Consider the following 16,192-nt stretch of genomic DNA (forward strand, 5'->3'; position numbering starts at 1 on the left):
TAAATTGAAGGACACTCACATAATTGAGTGACTATCCTATTTGAAGAATAATGGATTTGATATTTGCAATTTTAAATTAATTAGGATTCATTTTATGGTTAGTTTTTTATTCTACTTAAAGGGGAATGCATGTTGATTAGAGGAAGGAGATGTAACCTTTCAATTTTTGGGGAAAACTTTGGATTTATGACGAATATGTCTATATTCTCAAGTGATTGAAGAAAATATATAGGTGTAAAGGAATTTGGGAGATCGACGACATTCAAATGCAAATGCTTTTTTCCTTTCACATAACCCAACAACTCCATCTCTCTTGCAACAATATCTGAAAATAAAATTGGCAACCTTTAAATCCGAGCACATTGTCAAAAATATTGGAAACCATTGTCAAAAATGGATTTGAAAGCGTTTTGGCTTAAACGGGCTCCAACTGGATTAGGTCATGACCTATCTGACCCATCAAACCGGCTTCTATACTATAAGTGTGCATGGTTGACTTTTGAATTTTTTAGAGACCGAGATGCCTCGTATCTTGATGATTCTCTAGAGTGAGAAAATGTTAGAATAGATAAAGGGTGATTATAAAAGCACCTGACGAATTAATAAGGGCAACCCATACTATAGCTGAATTATTGTCTTATACAAGTTAAAAGTTTCGGAATGAGCTGATTTTTTGTGAGAATGGTCCTTATTATAAGGAGATGATCCTCACCAAAAATCAGCTGGCTCCGAAACTTCTAACCTCATCAAAATTGAATTACAAAAAAAAAAAAAAAAGACAATTTACTATTCTTGAACTTGTTTCGATGGGATTAGAAATTTCGTAATGGGCTGATTTTTGGGGAGATGGTCTCCTCATCACCAAAAATCAGCTCATTTAAGAAACTTTTAACCCTTACAAGGTGAAACAATTTGTCATTGTGTGGGCTGCCCTTATTAATTCATGGGGTGCTTTTATAATTACCCAAAGATTAAAAACAGCAATTGTTGGGATTTTAGTAAGGACGCCCTCTTCCTGCCTGCGATTCAAATTCAAGCTCTTGGGAGCGCTTAAAATTCTCAATTTCCTCCATTTCTGTAAGTTTTTGGGAGCGCTTAAAATTCTCAATTTCCTCCATTTCTGTAAGTTTTTTTTTTCAAATACTATTTATTTTTTGGTTACAATGTTTCGCATTCTACATAGAAATCTTCGACACAACATGAGAACCAGAGAACCAATTACAATAGATGTTAATGTCTGTGTTGTTTTACTTCTTCAATGTCAAAACCCACATCTCAAATCCATCTCAAACCTCTTTGAATCCAAAAACCCATCATCATTAACTGTAGATTATCTCATAAACTCATGTGGGTTATCTCCAGAAACAGCTCTCTCTGCATCCAAGAACATCAATTTGTCATCCACAGAAAACCCAGACACAACTCATCTCCAGGCGCCCATCCTTACTTCTATCAGATCCCATCAAATTTTATAAACCCAAAATTGATTTTTTTCATGAATTGGGTGTTTCACGCCAGAGCCTAGCTAAAGTCCTCGTTCACGATCCAAAACTCTTAGCCAGAAGCATGAAGAATCAAATCATCCCTTCTTTCAATTTCCTTAAAAGCTTCATTTATACTAATGACAACATCCTAGCTGCCTTCAAGCGATCAACTTGGATCTTCCATTGCAATTTAGATAAGGTAATGAGAACCAATATCATGATATTGCAAGATCATAGTGTGCCCAACTGCAACATTTCGAAAATGTTCATAACCCACCCTAGAACACTGATAAAGAAAACCGATCAGTTTAAGGAAAATGTGGATGCGATTAAGGAAATGGGATTCGATCCATCGAGCCCAATGTTTGTTCATGCAGTTCGGGTTCTGAACGGGTGAGTAAGTCCAGTTGGGAAGGGAAATTGGCAGTTTTTCAGAGCTTGGGTTTGGCCAAAGGTGAGATTCTTTTAGTATTCAAGAAGCAACCTTCTTGTTTTTTAGTGTCGGAGAAGAAACTACGTAAAGGGGTTGATTTTTTTGTTGAAAAATTTAAATGGAAACCAGTGGATATCTCAATTTACCCAAGCCTTCTTATGCTTAGTTTGGAGAAGAGGATTGTACCAAGGTGCACAGTTTTGGAGATTTTGAGTTCGAAGGGAATGTTAATGAGGAAGTTGAAATGTAGTACAGTTTTGTTAATGGCTGAGAAGGATTTCTTGGATAAATTTGTCATGAAGTACCATGAAACTATCCCTGAAGTGGTGAAAGCATACAAAGGTGAGATTGAATTTGGAGGGTTTAGAGAGGTGGGTGAGGTTAACGTGTTGTAGAAAGATCAAGGAAACATTGTTATCTTCTATTTTGTCATTCTTAGTCTTCATCTGTAGTTTTATAGTAAGGATGTTTGAGAAGAAAGTTAGTTCTATAGGTGCTTCTTTTTCCAATTTTGCTTCAGTGGGTTGTAATTTTCCATTAAAAAGAGGAAGAGTATGAAATTGTGAAGAAATAACAAATAAATTCTTGTTATTGTGATTTTAGTATGAATTCTCATGATAAGTGGATTCTTGCTTTGTGTGTACTCTCAGTCTCATGGACCCTTTTTAATAGATCTATGACAAATATGTTAAAGTATTCCATGACACTTTTAATAGATCAACCTATATTAGTATGGAAGTTTGGTCGCTTCTCAAGTGAGAAAGGCTTTTTATGTCGTGGTTGTAAAACTCAGTTTTAAAGGGCATGGTTGTAAAAAGTGTTTTATCAAGTACTCGAAAGTCACTCAAAGTTCGCGAAATATATCATTCATCAAAATATAAATTTTCCTTCTATACTCGTATTGAAGATTCTTAGATTTAATTTATTGGGTATCCTCAGGTATTTAAGTAAAATAGTTTTATAATCTATTTTTGTGCCTTCCAAAATGTCTGTTGAGGATCCTTTTGTGTCTCTTCCCTTGGTTTGTGTCCATTAGCCATTGTACTTTTCAAAGAGTTTGCATCCATTGGGTTGTTGTGTCACTTGGAAGACACTTAGCATTCAAAGAGGTGTTCTCTTATTATGAATATTTTCTATTTGAGCATATTTGCAGATACAGCATTCGGTACCAGTCCTCAATTCAACAAATTGAACTTGTAAACATCCTTTAGAGTTGAGTTAGTTGTAACCTGATATCTTATTCATTGTGTCTGTTTGCTAACCTTCATTTAAGGACAAACAAAGATTTAAGACAGTGTGAGACCATTATCAGTGCTCCATATGAGTTGCAAGATATTTTTGGTAGCCTTAAAAATGGCAAACAGGATGGGAAGCTCTAGGAATCTGGTTGATGCGAATTCTAAGATGGTTATTAACTGTATAAATGAAGCCTACAAGACTCGTTCGCAGGTGAGAAACCTTATCCAAGGCATTAGAGATGTTGCATCTAATTTCTTCTGTCCATGTATTTAGAGAAACTAATAGATTAGCTGATAAGCTTGCTAACATCTTTGAAAATGATAAAGTTAGAGAGGTGGGAAGCGGAGAGCTTGATGAAAGCTTCCATAGAATCCTCAAGAAATGCCTTGGACCTATTTTATGTCTTAGAAAATATCATCCTTGCTTGTTACCTTACCTTACCTTTGTTTTCCAGCGAAGAGGGGATGTTATTAACATTTTAATCCTTCTTAGAAGCATGAGCTGCTCTTGATTTTCAACTTGCATAATAGAGTTAAATAAAACTTAGTAGGAAAGTAGGATACAACTTCTGACATTGTTGGACACAAATTAAACAAATAAATAGTGACATATAGGAATCAGAATACAACAACAAAAGGAGTTGATGTGGAGGATTTTGCTACACATGCAACATAAATAAGAAATGAAGGATTTATCGGTTTAAATAGGTTGCTTAAGGCGTTAGATTGCGTCCATTGTTTTGCTGAATTTCCCTCTAAGATGATCTCTTTGGTGCAACAGGACATCCAGTGCTCGACTTTCAAGATTCAACAGTTAGATTGTTTTCCCACTAATTATGTACTAGGATTCGATGAGTGTATAATGGATTCGAGTCTTAACTTGCCGTTTGGTTGTGAAGAGAATTGAAAGACACAAAAGAGTTCAGTTGATTTGTTAGAAGAGGAGCAAATCTGAATGTGTTTTTGAATGGTTTGTGTTAATCATGAACCACTATTAACCAAGGTGACGGTTGGACATCAAGCCCAACTATTGACCAATGCTAGCAGTTATACATAAAGGAAAAGTGCTTAATAATCCTTGATGCTAACTTTTCTTTTAATTTAGTCTTTGACTTTTGCGGGTTATCAAAATAGTTCATTTAATAAATCCCTCTTCTCAAAGCAGTCCTTGAAGTGAACTTCATTCTAAACATTTCTCACCATTGAAATGTCGATATTACCCTAACCATTCAAATTCACCATTTTATATATAAAAAAATTGGATTTTTGGCATCTTAGTCGAGTTTTGGAGAATCCATTCCAATGAAAAGGAAGAAGTCATTCTCAAGGGGTTTTTTTTCAAGCATTTTGAATATGTATGTAAAAAACTAGGATTTTTCAACTATTTTGCTTGCTTTTCAGATGGAAATTGATGAAGGATGGTTCTTTTGGTTTGAAATCATTTGCACAAGTCATTATGTCAAGTTTTACGTCTATCTTTCCAAGTATTTTAATTGGAAAAACTATATATATATAAAATTGAAATTAGGTGGGTTTTACAAGTGTCAAGGTTAACAATTTTAAAAAAAATTGCTGTCGAGATTAACAATTTTTTAATTATTGTCAACCTCACCAATAATTTTTAAAATACTTGTTGACTAGAACCTATGGATGGGTAAATTGGTGCTTCAATAACTGTAGATTACCTCATAAGCTCATGTGAGTTTCCACCAGAAAAAACTCTCTCGATCAAAGAAGATCCATTTGTCCTCCACAGAGGAACCAGACTCAGTCCAAACTTTCTTCCCAAAACCATGGACTCACTAAAACCCAGATTACACAGTTCGTTTGCAAGCGTCCACAGTTATTCTTAATTGATTTTCTTCATAATTTGGGTATTTCAGGCCCGAGCCTTGCCAAAGCACTCACTCAAAACTCCTAACTGGAAGCATGAAGAACCAAATCATACCTGCTTTAAAGAAGAGCTTTATTGATACCAACGACAATGTCACTGCCGCCTTTAAGCGATCAACTTGGATCCTCCAATACAATTTTTAAATAGTGGAAACCAATCTCGCATATTGCGAGATCATGTTGTGCCGGATTGTAACATTTCAAAAATGTTCATATCCCAGCCTAGATCACTGATGATGAAAATTGATCAATTTACGGGAAACGTCGAGGTGGTTAAGGAAATGGGATTCGATTCATCATGCCCAATGTTTGTTCATGCGGTTCGGGTTATGAATGGGATGAGTAAGTCCAATTGGGAAGGAAAATTCACGATTTTTCGGGGCTTGGGTTGGTCTGAAGATGAGATTCTTTCAATGTTCAAGAGGCAACCATTCTGTTTTTTGAAAATGGCTGAGTAGGATTTCTTGGATAAGTTTGTCATGAAGTACCATGAAACAATCCCACAAGTGGTTAAAGCACACAAAGGTGGGATTGAATTTGCAAGGTTTGGAGAGGTGGGTATGATTGACATGTTGTAGAAAGGTCAAGGAAATATGGTTTTCTTCTATGATCATTTGATAGTCTCAGTCAGGATGATTGAGAAGAAAGTTGGTTCTCTAGGTGTTTGTTTTTTTCTTCTTCAATGGGTTGTAATTTTCAATTAGAAAGAAAAAGAGTACAAAAATGTGCAATAATGTGACTTCTTCAATGGTTCTTGTTTGATATATCTTTGGTAATATAATTCATGGACATTCTTACTTTCACGTAGTTGTTTTTGCTGCTTTAAGAATTATATACAATGGATGTTGGGATAAAGGAAATGTCGTGAGGGATGAAAAAAAGAGGAGGCCAAGGTACTTCGTAAGAAATCTATCTAACAATATTGAAGTATTTTGTGATAATTCTCGCCTTATCATCGAAAGATTACAAAACTCTTTTGATCATTGGATTTTAAAATGGAATTAGGAAATTGGAAGCAGGAATGATGGTTTCACGTCTAAGTATCTTATCCTTTAATAAGTACAAAAATGCTTCCATGGCCAAAGAACAAAGATACCAATATAGGAAAATGGCTTTGGACTGAACCATTAATTTGAATTGAAAATCTGGGAGTGATATTGCATTCCTTCACTCACCATAAGTATGTTTCTTAATAGAAATAAGGCCCTTCAGGCTTCAAACAGCCAAATTCAAGAACCCCATCCTTCCATTCCAACTCTATTATGAAGAAACAATTATCAAAGGGAGTGTTCAGAGGCCCTAAAGAGAACCAAACATTGTTTAAAGTATGGGTTAGAAGTTTCAGAATGGATTGATTTTTGGTGAGGATGATAATTGACGATTCAAGATTCTTTAACTTGTAAACTGGGTCTGAAACTTCTAACCCATATTTGAAAAATGTTTGGCTTTCTTTAGGGTCTCCAAACACTTCCCATAATCAAAATAATGCTAAAAAACATAATAAATAAATAATATAAAAAAACAAAATAAATTGCTGAATCTAGCATTTTATTATGCATTATTAATTTTTATTACAATCTCATGGAGGAATTCACTAAAAGAGAAATCCCACAAAAGAGACACATTGATTTATCCCCAATGAGGATAAGCAAATCCCTGAAAAAACATAAACAAAATAGAACTTCTCTTCTCTCCAATCCTTTCTTTTCTGCTCTAAAGAACCTTTTTAAAGGAATATGAGGAAAGAAAAACAGTAGAGAGAGGGAGCTTAAATATAATAGAAGAAGAAAATAGAGTTATGAAAGACAAATTGAATGTTTCCATCTAATTAAGTTGTCTTCCCTTCTTCATTTCTTGTGGCTGTTGTCACCCACTCCAAGTGTGTTCTTCATAGTGTCCACAGCACCTTGGGCCATGTTCATCACTTGCTCTCCAGTCTATGCCCCCCATCAAAAATAATAAAAAATAAAAAATCATTAGTAACACGATCGATCATACAAAATACATTTCTTCATGGGTCCCAATTATAAGAACTTTATGTTAACCGTCGGATGCCATTCCACTACATCACAAAACTTATACTAGAAGAGTGGGGCATTGAACTCCATACCGTAATCCAATCCGTTTATAATAAATTAATTTAAAAAAAAAATTATTTTTACTTATAAAAATATCATCGATCAATGATCAAGCAAAAAAGTTTATACTAAAACACAACATAATTTTCTTTATAACTCTTAAGAAAGAAACATGTTTGTAGAAGATGTTAACGTTACCATATGACTTAGATATCCTATAATTAGTCCAAAGATGTTAACGTTAAGAAATTATTCTATATTAATTATTTTTTTTTAAATGTAAAAGATGAAAATATTAACATCCCAATATCATTTTTTATGCTAAAAATTAAAATAAAATTATATTTTTAAGTATTTTATAGAAGAAAAAAAATGATATTGGAGGGTGCAGATATTCTTTTGTTTGAACCGGTTTGGTAGGATTTGATTCGCCGAGTCAATTAGACCATTTCGTTCCACACTCGGTCTATAGTGAACCAATCATTAGATGCAGTGGCCCACACATTATGCATCCACACCATTCATTTCATGGGCCCACAAAATTTCCAAAAATAGTGGGGAGAACCTGTTGGAGGAACCCGGCTGCCTGCTCCTTCCCTTCTTGGCCTGATTCTTTTGCAGATTGGGCTGCTTCACAGGTCTTGTCATGGGCCGATTTTGCTGTATCTTGGGCTGATTGGATCCATTCGTCAGTCTTGGCCTGCCATACGGTAAAATGTAATAAATTTTTAGGGTAAAACAGGAATATAAAAAAAATTAAAAGAATGTTAAAAGAAGAATATTTGTTTCAGCCTTACTTGGGCATGGCCACGAGATTCACCAGCCTTGAATGATTGCTGAGCATTTGACATCTTTTTCTCGAGAAATTACAACTGAGGGATTCTTTTCTTTTCTTTTTCTTGGTTGGAGTTGGAGTTGTGTATTTTATTGGGTTAGTGTTGGGGGGTATATATAGTTTTGTGGGTTCAATATGTAAGTGACACGTGTCACGTTGAATCTGAGATTGTCAATTTTTGAGAATATGAGAGCGATTCTTATTGCCTTTGACGTGGTATTGGAAGAGTTTGCCCGTTGATAAGGCTTAAGAGACTCCTTTTTCCATCAATTGGGGGTTTCGTTTTTAAGGGGATAGTAGGGCTATTAATGGATCGGAGGATCCAATCACTTTGGGTCTGGATCATGGATCATGACTTGGACCTGATCTGATAAGCTAATGAAATGGTTCTGGATCATAACTAGTCCCTGAGTTTTGGGCCGTCTCTTGATAGTCTAGTTCGTAAACTTTTCTTTTATTAACAGTCCCTGGACCTTATCTACCACATTTCTCATGATTGAATGCCTTAATCATCGAACTCATCGTTTTCACAAAAAATAAATTAGATTTTTGGCATCTCAATCAAGTTTCAGAGATTTCATTCTATCAGAAAAGATTTAAGAAGGAAAAAATAGTCATTTTCAAGACTTTGTTTAAATATTTTGAAGATGTATGTAAAAAACTAGGTTTTATTCACTTTTTTTCTTAGTTTTTGGATAAAAATCGACCAAGAAAGATTCTTTTGAATTGAAATCATTTAAACAAGTCATTATCTCAAGTTTTAGTCAATCTTTTCGTGTATTTTAGTCAAATGAAACTCAAAATTTTAAAATGGGTGGGTTTTGCCAATGTCAAATTCACAAGTGGTGAGTTTGACAATAAAAATGGTGAACTTGATACTAAATAAAAAAACGTCGAGTTCAACAATAAATAAAAAGTGGTGAACTCGACAATAAATAAAAAAGCAGTGAATTTGCCAATAATGAGGACCATTAAGAAATTAAAAGTTTACTAAAAGTCATATCAAGTTATCATGCAAAATGTAGGGATTATTTAAAAATAAATCTCTCCACCAAGGTCCTTTACATAATTTTTCCTTTTTTTTTTATAACAAGAGTCCTATCTTAACAACCATCTAAATCAATTATGCTCTGATCTCCCAATGAGAAGAAACGTAAATTATATCATTTATGTTTTTTACTTATATGATATTTTCATATATATTTTATATATCAAATCAAATTTGACTCAAGTCCGATCCAAGTTAATGTCATAGGAATTGAATTTGAATCATAAGAACTAGATCAAACAAAAATTGATTTCACAAGTATTTTATTCTAATTCTCATAAGATCAGTTTGTGATTGATCAAATAATATTTGGCATGATTGACATGTGGGATATGTATTGTGACTAATGTAAGAGATTTTTTTTTCTTTTCAAAATGATTATTAAGTGTGAGAAACCCTAATTTGTTATACAATAAAAACACTAGAATAGATATTGAAGGAAGAAAATAAAATCATAAAATGAGCATTATAGGAAAATATAAAATTAATATCCTAACAATCATAGGAAGAGTCACCAAACCAACCAGAACAAAAACTCTTGGGAATTAGTAGAAATAAAAATGATAGAGAAAGAAGATATGTTATAAAAAATTCATAGTTTTATCATTTTTATTATTTTGTTTGGGACAAGACTCGAACTCAAGACCTCTTGAGTTTTTAGTTGAGTAGAGATTTACTTATTTGGTAAAACCTAAAGTTTAAGAGTATTTTTTTTTTTTTTCCTTTTGTGTGTAAATTGAAAGTCAAAGATTCATTTGCTTTCTCGTTTATAAGAGTTGTAAAGATTTTTCCAAATTTTAATTCTACGTCAGATAAATACAAGAGTGGTGTTCACCTAATAAAGGATTCCGTTCTCTCACTTGCTTGGATGTGAATGAGTAAGAGGGAGCGCCTCGCGTACACATAAGGGCCCAAGGCACCATGGGACTACAATCTATTTTTTGGATTTAGAATTTTTGTTTCAAGAACATAGAATATTTCCAATAATATATTCCTCTCCATTGAAGACTCGAAGTCAAAATGAGAATCAAAGACAAAGAAACATTGATTTGTAGGTAGTTCTTCCCATTACAATTATGGCAAATAAATTCTACTAATTCACTCTTTTTTCAATGTGTTGGTTGATGAAGACAGTGCAATTTGAGAGGAGAGAATGATGAATTTAGTCCCATATTGGATACTTAATGCCCTGTCTCTCTCTTTATAAACTTCTGGGCCCTTCCACTCATGGCCAATTGATTTTGAGTTGGACCCCCAAAATTTATCATGGTATTAGAGTGGGCTTTTTTCTTCTCCACGTCGTCACCCAATTCTTATTTCTACATACTTTGACCCAGTCCAACCTAGGCTCAAATCTCAATAGTATCAAGAAACTTGCTCATTTACACAACCAAAAACATAAATACTTTTAGTTTACAGCAATAAAAGATGAGGAAGGACTAGGGCCTCCTTCGAAAAAAGGAGAAGTCTTGAGTTCAAGTCCTCGGTATATGTTGTTGGTGGAGTATTACATGTATCCCCCTCGTAAAAAAAATTGATAAAGATATAGAAACAGGTCTATAATTCAGCAGCCTCTTGCACCAAGGGTTGAGTAACATGCACAAAGTGCTCGGTCTTGTGCTCTACCTTCTCCCGACACTGGTTAGCCCCATCTTTCCTTTCCTCATCTTCCTCACAAATGAGGCAAATCGTCCCCAATTATCAGCTTGGAACAGATATGGGTTCATTCTCAAGTATGTGAACGCGCACATCTCCCTCTCCTCTCCCTCTTTATCGTTAAATATCAACGATGACGACTTCAAGATCTGCTCATAAGCAGTCTCATCATACCTTGGCAATGCATTCTCACCCGTGAGAGGTACACCAGCTTTACGTGTAACCCAGACCACTTGTTGAAAAAGTTTCTCCGGTGCACATTTTGCATGTTGGGGTTGCTCATGATCTCGCATCTCTATGCAAGTGAAGTTGAAGATGGCACCGTGACGTGCCAACATCGTTGCGATAGGGAGGTACCCATCCCTGAATCGGGTATTGTAGTACCCAGCTGTAAGCTCGGGGGCATGGGACCTGGTTCCATAGTGCCAATGAATGCCTGCAATTTTAACCGAGAGCTTTACACTTGTGCCTTGGAGGATGGATTGGGCTGATGATAATATGCGCTCGCCATGATCTATGAGCATCTGAGAGTACCAAGTAAGGAAGAATTTGCCGTAAGGTCCATCCCAACCTCCATGTTCTCGGCAGAAGAAACAGGTATCTTCAGGCCAGTTGTTGTAGTGGCCCGCATCGGTAGGGCCACAAATTCCCCACTCAGGTTTGCCAATAGCATTGGCAGCAGCTTTCAAGCTCCTGGTCATGTACTGTATCCATCCATAGAAGAAACATTAGCAAGCTTAAACCAAAGAAGGGGAACAAATGAAGAGAGACGCTATTAGCACCCCAACTTTTTTACTTATTACAATCCAATTTTTTAAATTATTTCTCACACCTCAATTAAAAGTTAAAATACATTCTTCAAACATTACAAAGGATTGGCTCAAATTATAATCCCAATGTTATAACTCTTCATTCAAACAATTTCAGTAGTTGGTTTACAATTATGATTAAGCTTATATAAAATCCTAAACCCAAAAAATAGAAATCTAGCAAGGGAGGGAGCTGCTATTGACACCCCAACTTTAATTTATTCTCAACCATTCACTTATTTTCTTTATTTTTAATTGGGTTGTAATAAGAAAAGGTTGGGGTGCCAATAGCAAATCTAAAAAAGAAGATTTTTTTTTTTCTAGTTTTTTGGAGTTTCTAAATTGTGGGCATCTAAGATACAGAAAGATCAGACCAAAACTGTTGTTCATACATGGTTTAATTAACATCCATACCTTGTCAAAACATTGGAAAGCTCCTATTCCAGGGAATTTCCATGTTCCATTCTGCTCTGGATATGAAGGGTATCTAAGCTCTCCTGCAGGACCCATTCCTACTTGGATTTCCTGAGTAAATCAAATTGAATAAAATTCAGCAAATGCACTACTTTCAAGGACATATGTTATGTTTTTCTACCTAAAACACCATGCCACTTGAGTTTTTTTCTTACAGGACTGTATAAGTAGTTACCACTATGGTGTCACCAAGAAGGTGTTTGAAGTTGTCTCTGAAAGCAAGCATGAAGTCGGTATAGCATTGAACAGGCGTTCTGCCTTTGAGTACTCGAAGGGTGTCGCAGCCAAGCGAAATGTATTCATAATTCCTCTTGCCCCATTGATCCGTGTACACGAGATCTTGGTCTTTATCGATCTCTTCGATTACCCACTTTGGCAGAGGAATTCTGTACCATTAGACCACATACATTATCAAATATTCTTACTGGTGCAAATATGAAAATCAGCTAAATGTAATTCCAATTCATGTTTAGGAAACCAAATAAAGATTCAACATTCACTAAAATTGGTTTAAATCATTTTTATTTTTATTTTATAGATATAGGCATTTATATGTATATAATTTTTTAAATTTACAAATTATATATATTTACTATTATTAAAATATAATTATTTATATTTAAAAAAATCAAAACCAGTTTTCTGCCTAGGTTAACTCCATGATCAAGACTCACATGCTTTCAAACCATGGCACAATTGCAGTTCCCCATTAAAACAATGTATCCCGAGGAAGAGGAGCATAGATCGATGGTTTTCGAACTTGTCACGTCAGATAGTCGATTGAATTTGCTACGTGGGGTAATCAGATTATAACGATTTTTCCATCAAACATACTGTTTAGAAATGTGAGGAAAAAAAAACACTTTTATTCATTGATAGATAAGTATCGATCTAGAAGGAGTTTAGTACATAATTTCAAGAGATCCATTTCTTGAGAATCCTAAGGGCAAACACCAAATCTTGACCGTTAGCTAGACTCTGCTGGTTCTTCCAAAGTCGTTCATCCCGAAAAAAAAAAAAAAAAAAAAAAGCAAACCATAGAAACCACAACACATGCCTTTCTTTATGATTGTTAAAATAAAAAAATTAAGAAGGGAAAATTACTATATATAAAAAAAAAAAAAAGGGTTAAATATTTAAATATTTATCATGAAAAAAGAATTTATTTTTTCAAAAATTACCAATTAGTAACTCGATGGACAGTCTAACGCCAATGAATGATTAAAACGCTGGATTGTCTAGCATTTTAATAACTTACTATAACACCCTAACAATTTAATCTCCATTTAAAACATTAGAATGTCAAGCAACTTCATTCATTTTTGATAATTTCTGAATAATAGATTTTTTGTTTTTTAATATTGAAATATTTAATAACTTTTAGTAATTGACCAGATTCAAAAAACAGCTCACAAGATAAGAAAAAACACTAGCCCCCAAAGAGTTTGTTGGAAGGATTCCAAAATAATTACTATCTTGATGTGACATGTTCATGTGTATCTCGAGGTAAAATGATTTACGATTACAACACATGGGTTATCACGACTCTTCCTAGATGTTCTCGTGTTATGACTCTCCCACGTGGCATACTCAACTGATTCCCCCTAGATTTATATTTCTCGGGATACACAACTATACTTTTTATGTTGAGTACTGATGTAGAGTTCTATCACATGTCACCGGAGTCGATTGAGTATGCCATGTGGGCGAGTCACGTTATCATTGCTGCAATTCCTAGAAATTTTGCTTTCCTCTCTCATCTCATTCGTTTTTAGGTCAAACGTCGTCGTCATTCAGATTCAAAGATTCTAGATTATTCTATTTAAAATTAGCTAGAAAAGAGAGGCGTGGCGTAAGATAAAAGAGGGAAAAATGCTAACATACGCACGTGCAAGAATCGCCAACATTCCCTCCACACTGATGAAACGACATAACAGCTTGAATCTTAAGCCCATGTTTCTTAACCATCTCCATGACCTCATTGTACCCTCCCCAATTGTACACCCCAGATTCATCTCTCTCCACCAATCCCCACCACACATCCAGCATCACCCCTTCCACCCCTGCGTATTTTAGTGCCTTCAGACTCGCATTCATCGCTTTCCCCCTATTATTCACCATCCTAACACTATCCAAAGGCATCATTACGTAAACCGGCACCCCCTTCTCCTCCTTAACCTGCGCACTCCCGACCCTTTCTCTATGCTCCCTCACCTCCTCCTCTGCTCTAATAGCTTTACACGTTACCACTGATTGATCAGACCTGATCTTACGCGGACAACGCAATGGTGGAGATTTAATTAAATCGAACTCGGGTCGTTCTCGTTTCTTTATTCTACATCGATGAAGATACAAGAGCTGAGATTTCCTAATGGATGCTGTGTAATTTACGTTTGACACTATAATCGATTCTGAAGTTGGGATTCTTCTCCCAAAGATGGAACTGATCATCTGGTTTGAGAATCTCAAAGCCATTTTATTTTACGAAGATCGAGGTTTTGATTTTCTTCTTCTTCTTCTTCTTCTGGTTATTTATTTATATTATGAACGTGAGGAGGAGGAGGAGGAGGAGTTGCTGTTATTTATACTAATCTCTAATATCATGATATAATCGTATTGGTTAAGATTACTAAATAAAATATTTAATTAACTATTATCAATATTAAGTGTTTCGTAATCCTGACACGTGTCAAGCTTATCTGTTGGGTGTTGCAATCAACGGCTTACAATTGTTTTGATCGTATAGGAGTCTCTGTCTGGCTGGCACGTTGGTAGTGGATGATGTTCATTGGAGATCACGTGCTCGTTGTTGTGATTATCAGATTTGTCGTGTTTATGTAAGGTTGCTCAATTGTATAAGTAAGAGAGTCGTTCTAAACTGACTTTCTTTGAGACTGTTCTGACATGATAATGTAAAGAGAATCATTGATTTATTTCCTCGAGATACAATATAAAATATGTATATATATGATTTCCTATACACTGGCAAGGAAGGAAGGAAGGAAGAAAGGAAGCCCGTTCAGCATTTCCTTATTTTGATGAGATATGATATGACACGTCTGTCTGCTGCTGAGATGACTGTTGGAGTAGTAGTGTTTGATACGTGGAGAAGTAATCAAAGGGTGATTAGATGATCTGTGATTGTGACGGAGATGTGGATTGTAAGGCAAGCAAGTAGGCTAAGTGTCGTATAAGAGAGATCTTTCTAGTGTGATTGGGGAGTTTCTAGGATCATGGTGTTATGTTGGTGGGGTCACCCTTTCATTGAAGGTTTGCCACTTTAGCTTTGATGTATCATTCATTTGATAATAAATAAAAGAGAGAGGGGAATCAAGGGTTAATCATTAAAAATTGAATTTTTCCAAGAGTCATGCTCGAGTAAAATTGAAATGTACATTCTGACATTCTGATGGGGTGGTGTACACATACTAATAAAAATTTTCATCGAGATACAACTTAAAAGCATGTATGGTTATATGTGCACCACCACATTAGAATGTGCAATCGATGTACATTTTAATGTTACTTCAGTATTTTTCTTTTGCGAAAAATTGAACAAGTGATGGGTATCATTAGGGGTGTCAATTGAATCAACTAATTAATGTTTTAAGATATATTTTTTTTCTTATAGAAAAATTAATTTAAGATTTTACAGAATATCGAATTGACCAATTACACAAAGTTGAGCAAGGTAATTTTGTAATTTGGGGATGCCCTATATACCTGGTTGTTTCTATGATTGGATTCAGGATTGACTTTTTTGTGAGCAAAAAAGATTTTGCACCACTCCAACCTAAAATAGAAGGGGTAGATTCTTGATCTTGACTCAAACCCATCTAGAGAGTTGAGACCTATTCATAATCTATTAAGTATGCAAATAATGTTGATATTGACAAAGAAGCATATGTCATTCATATGAGGCTTTAATAATATAATTATTGTAAAACTCATGGGTTAATGGATTAAAAACTTTTGCCGCAAGCAATATTTGACATTATTAACCATTGTTTATTGGAGTGTTTATATTAATCTCATAGATTGTATTAGGGTTTGAAATAAGTGATTAGAAACTTAAGATTTGGTGTTACATTGGAATTATGCAACAATAATCTCAAGTTCTTTAAAAGGGGTTTGAAGACATAAGTGACTCTAATGTAACCCCAAGTTTATTACAAACCTTAGAGATATAAGATATAAATATTATTCATGACCGTTCTAGTAGCATTCACAAATATGGGTAATTG

General features: G+C 34.8%; 1 long non-coding RNA gene and 1 pseudogene across 2 annotated transcripts; both read right to left on the bottom strand.

Annotated features, from left to right (window-relative positions):
• Window positions 1-6,579: 6,579 nt before the first annotated feature.
• Window positions 6,580-8,065, bottom strand: LOC147402024 (uncharacterized). Its single transcript, XR_015178239.1, has 3 exons — window positions 7,924-8,065; window positions 7,692-7,826; window positions 6,580-6,985 (listed from the first exon to the last, which is right to left on the bottom strand). It is a non-coding gene; the product is annotated as an uncharacterized LOC147402024 (long non-coding RNA).
• Window positions 8,066-10,353: 2,288 nt separating this feature from the next.
• On the bottom strand, window positions 10,354-14,499 carry LOC147402025 (beta-amylase 1, chloroplastic-like; annotated as a pseudogene). Its single transcript, XR_015178779.1, has 4 exons — window positions 13,837-14,499; window positions 12,124-12,334; window positions 11,889-11,999; window positions 10,354-11,369 (listed from the first exon to the last, which is right to left on the bottom strand). The product of XR_015178779.1 is annotated as a beta-amylase 1, chloroplastic-like (transcript).
• Between the last annotated feature and the right edge of the window lie 1,693 nt (window positions 14,500-16,192).

Source organism: Akebia trifoliata, chromosome 5 (assembly GCF_017979445.1).
Source record: "Akebia trifoliata isolate Shusen 1 chromosome 5, ASM1797944v1, whole genome shotgun sequence".
NCBI classification, from domain to species: Eukaryota; Viridiplantae; Streptophyta; class Magnoliopsida; order Ranunculales; family Lardizabalaceae; genus Akebia; species Akebia trifoliata.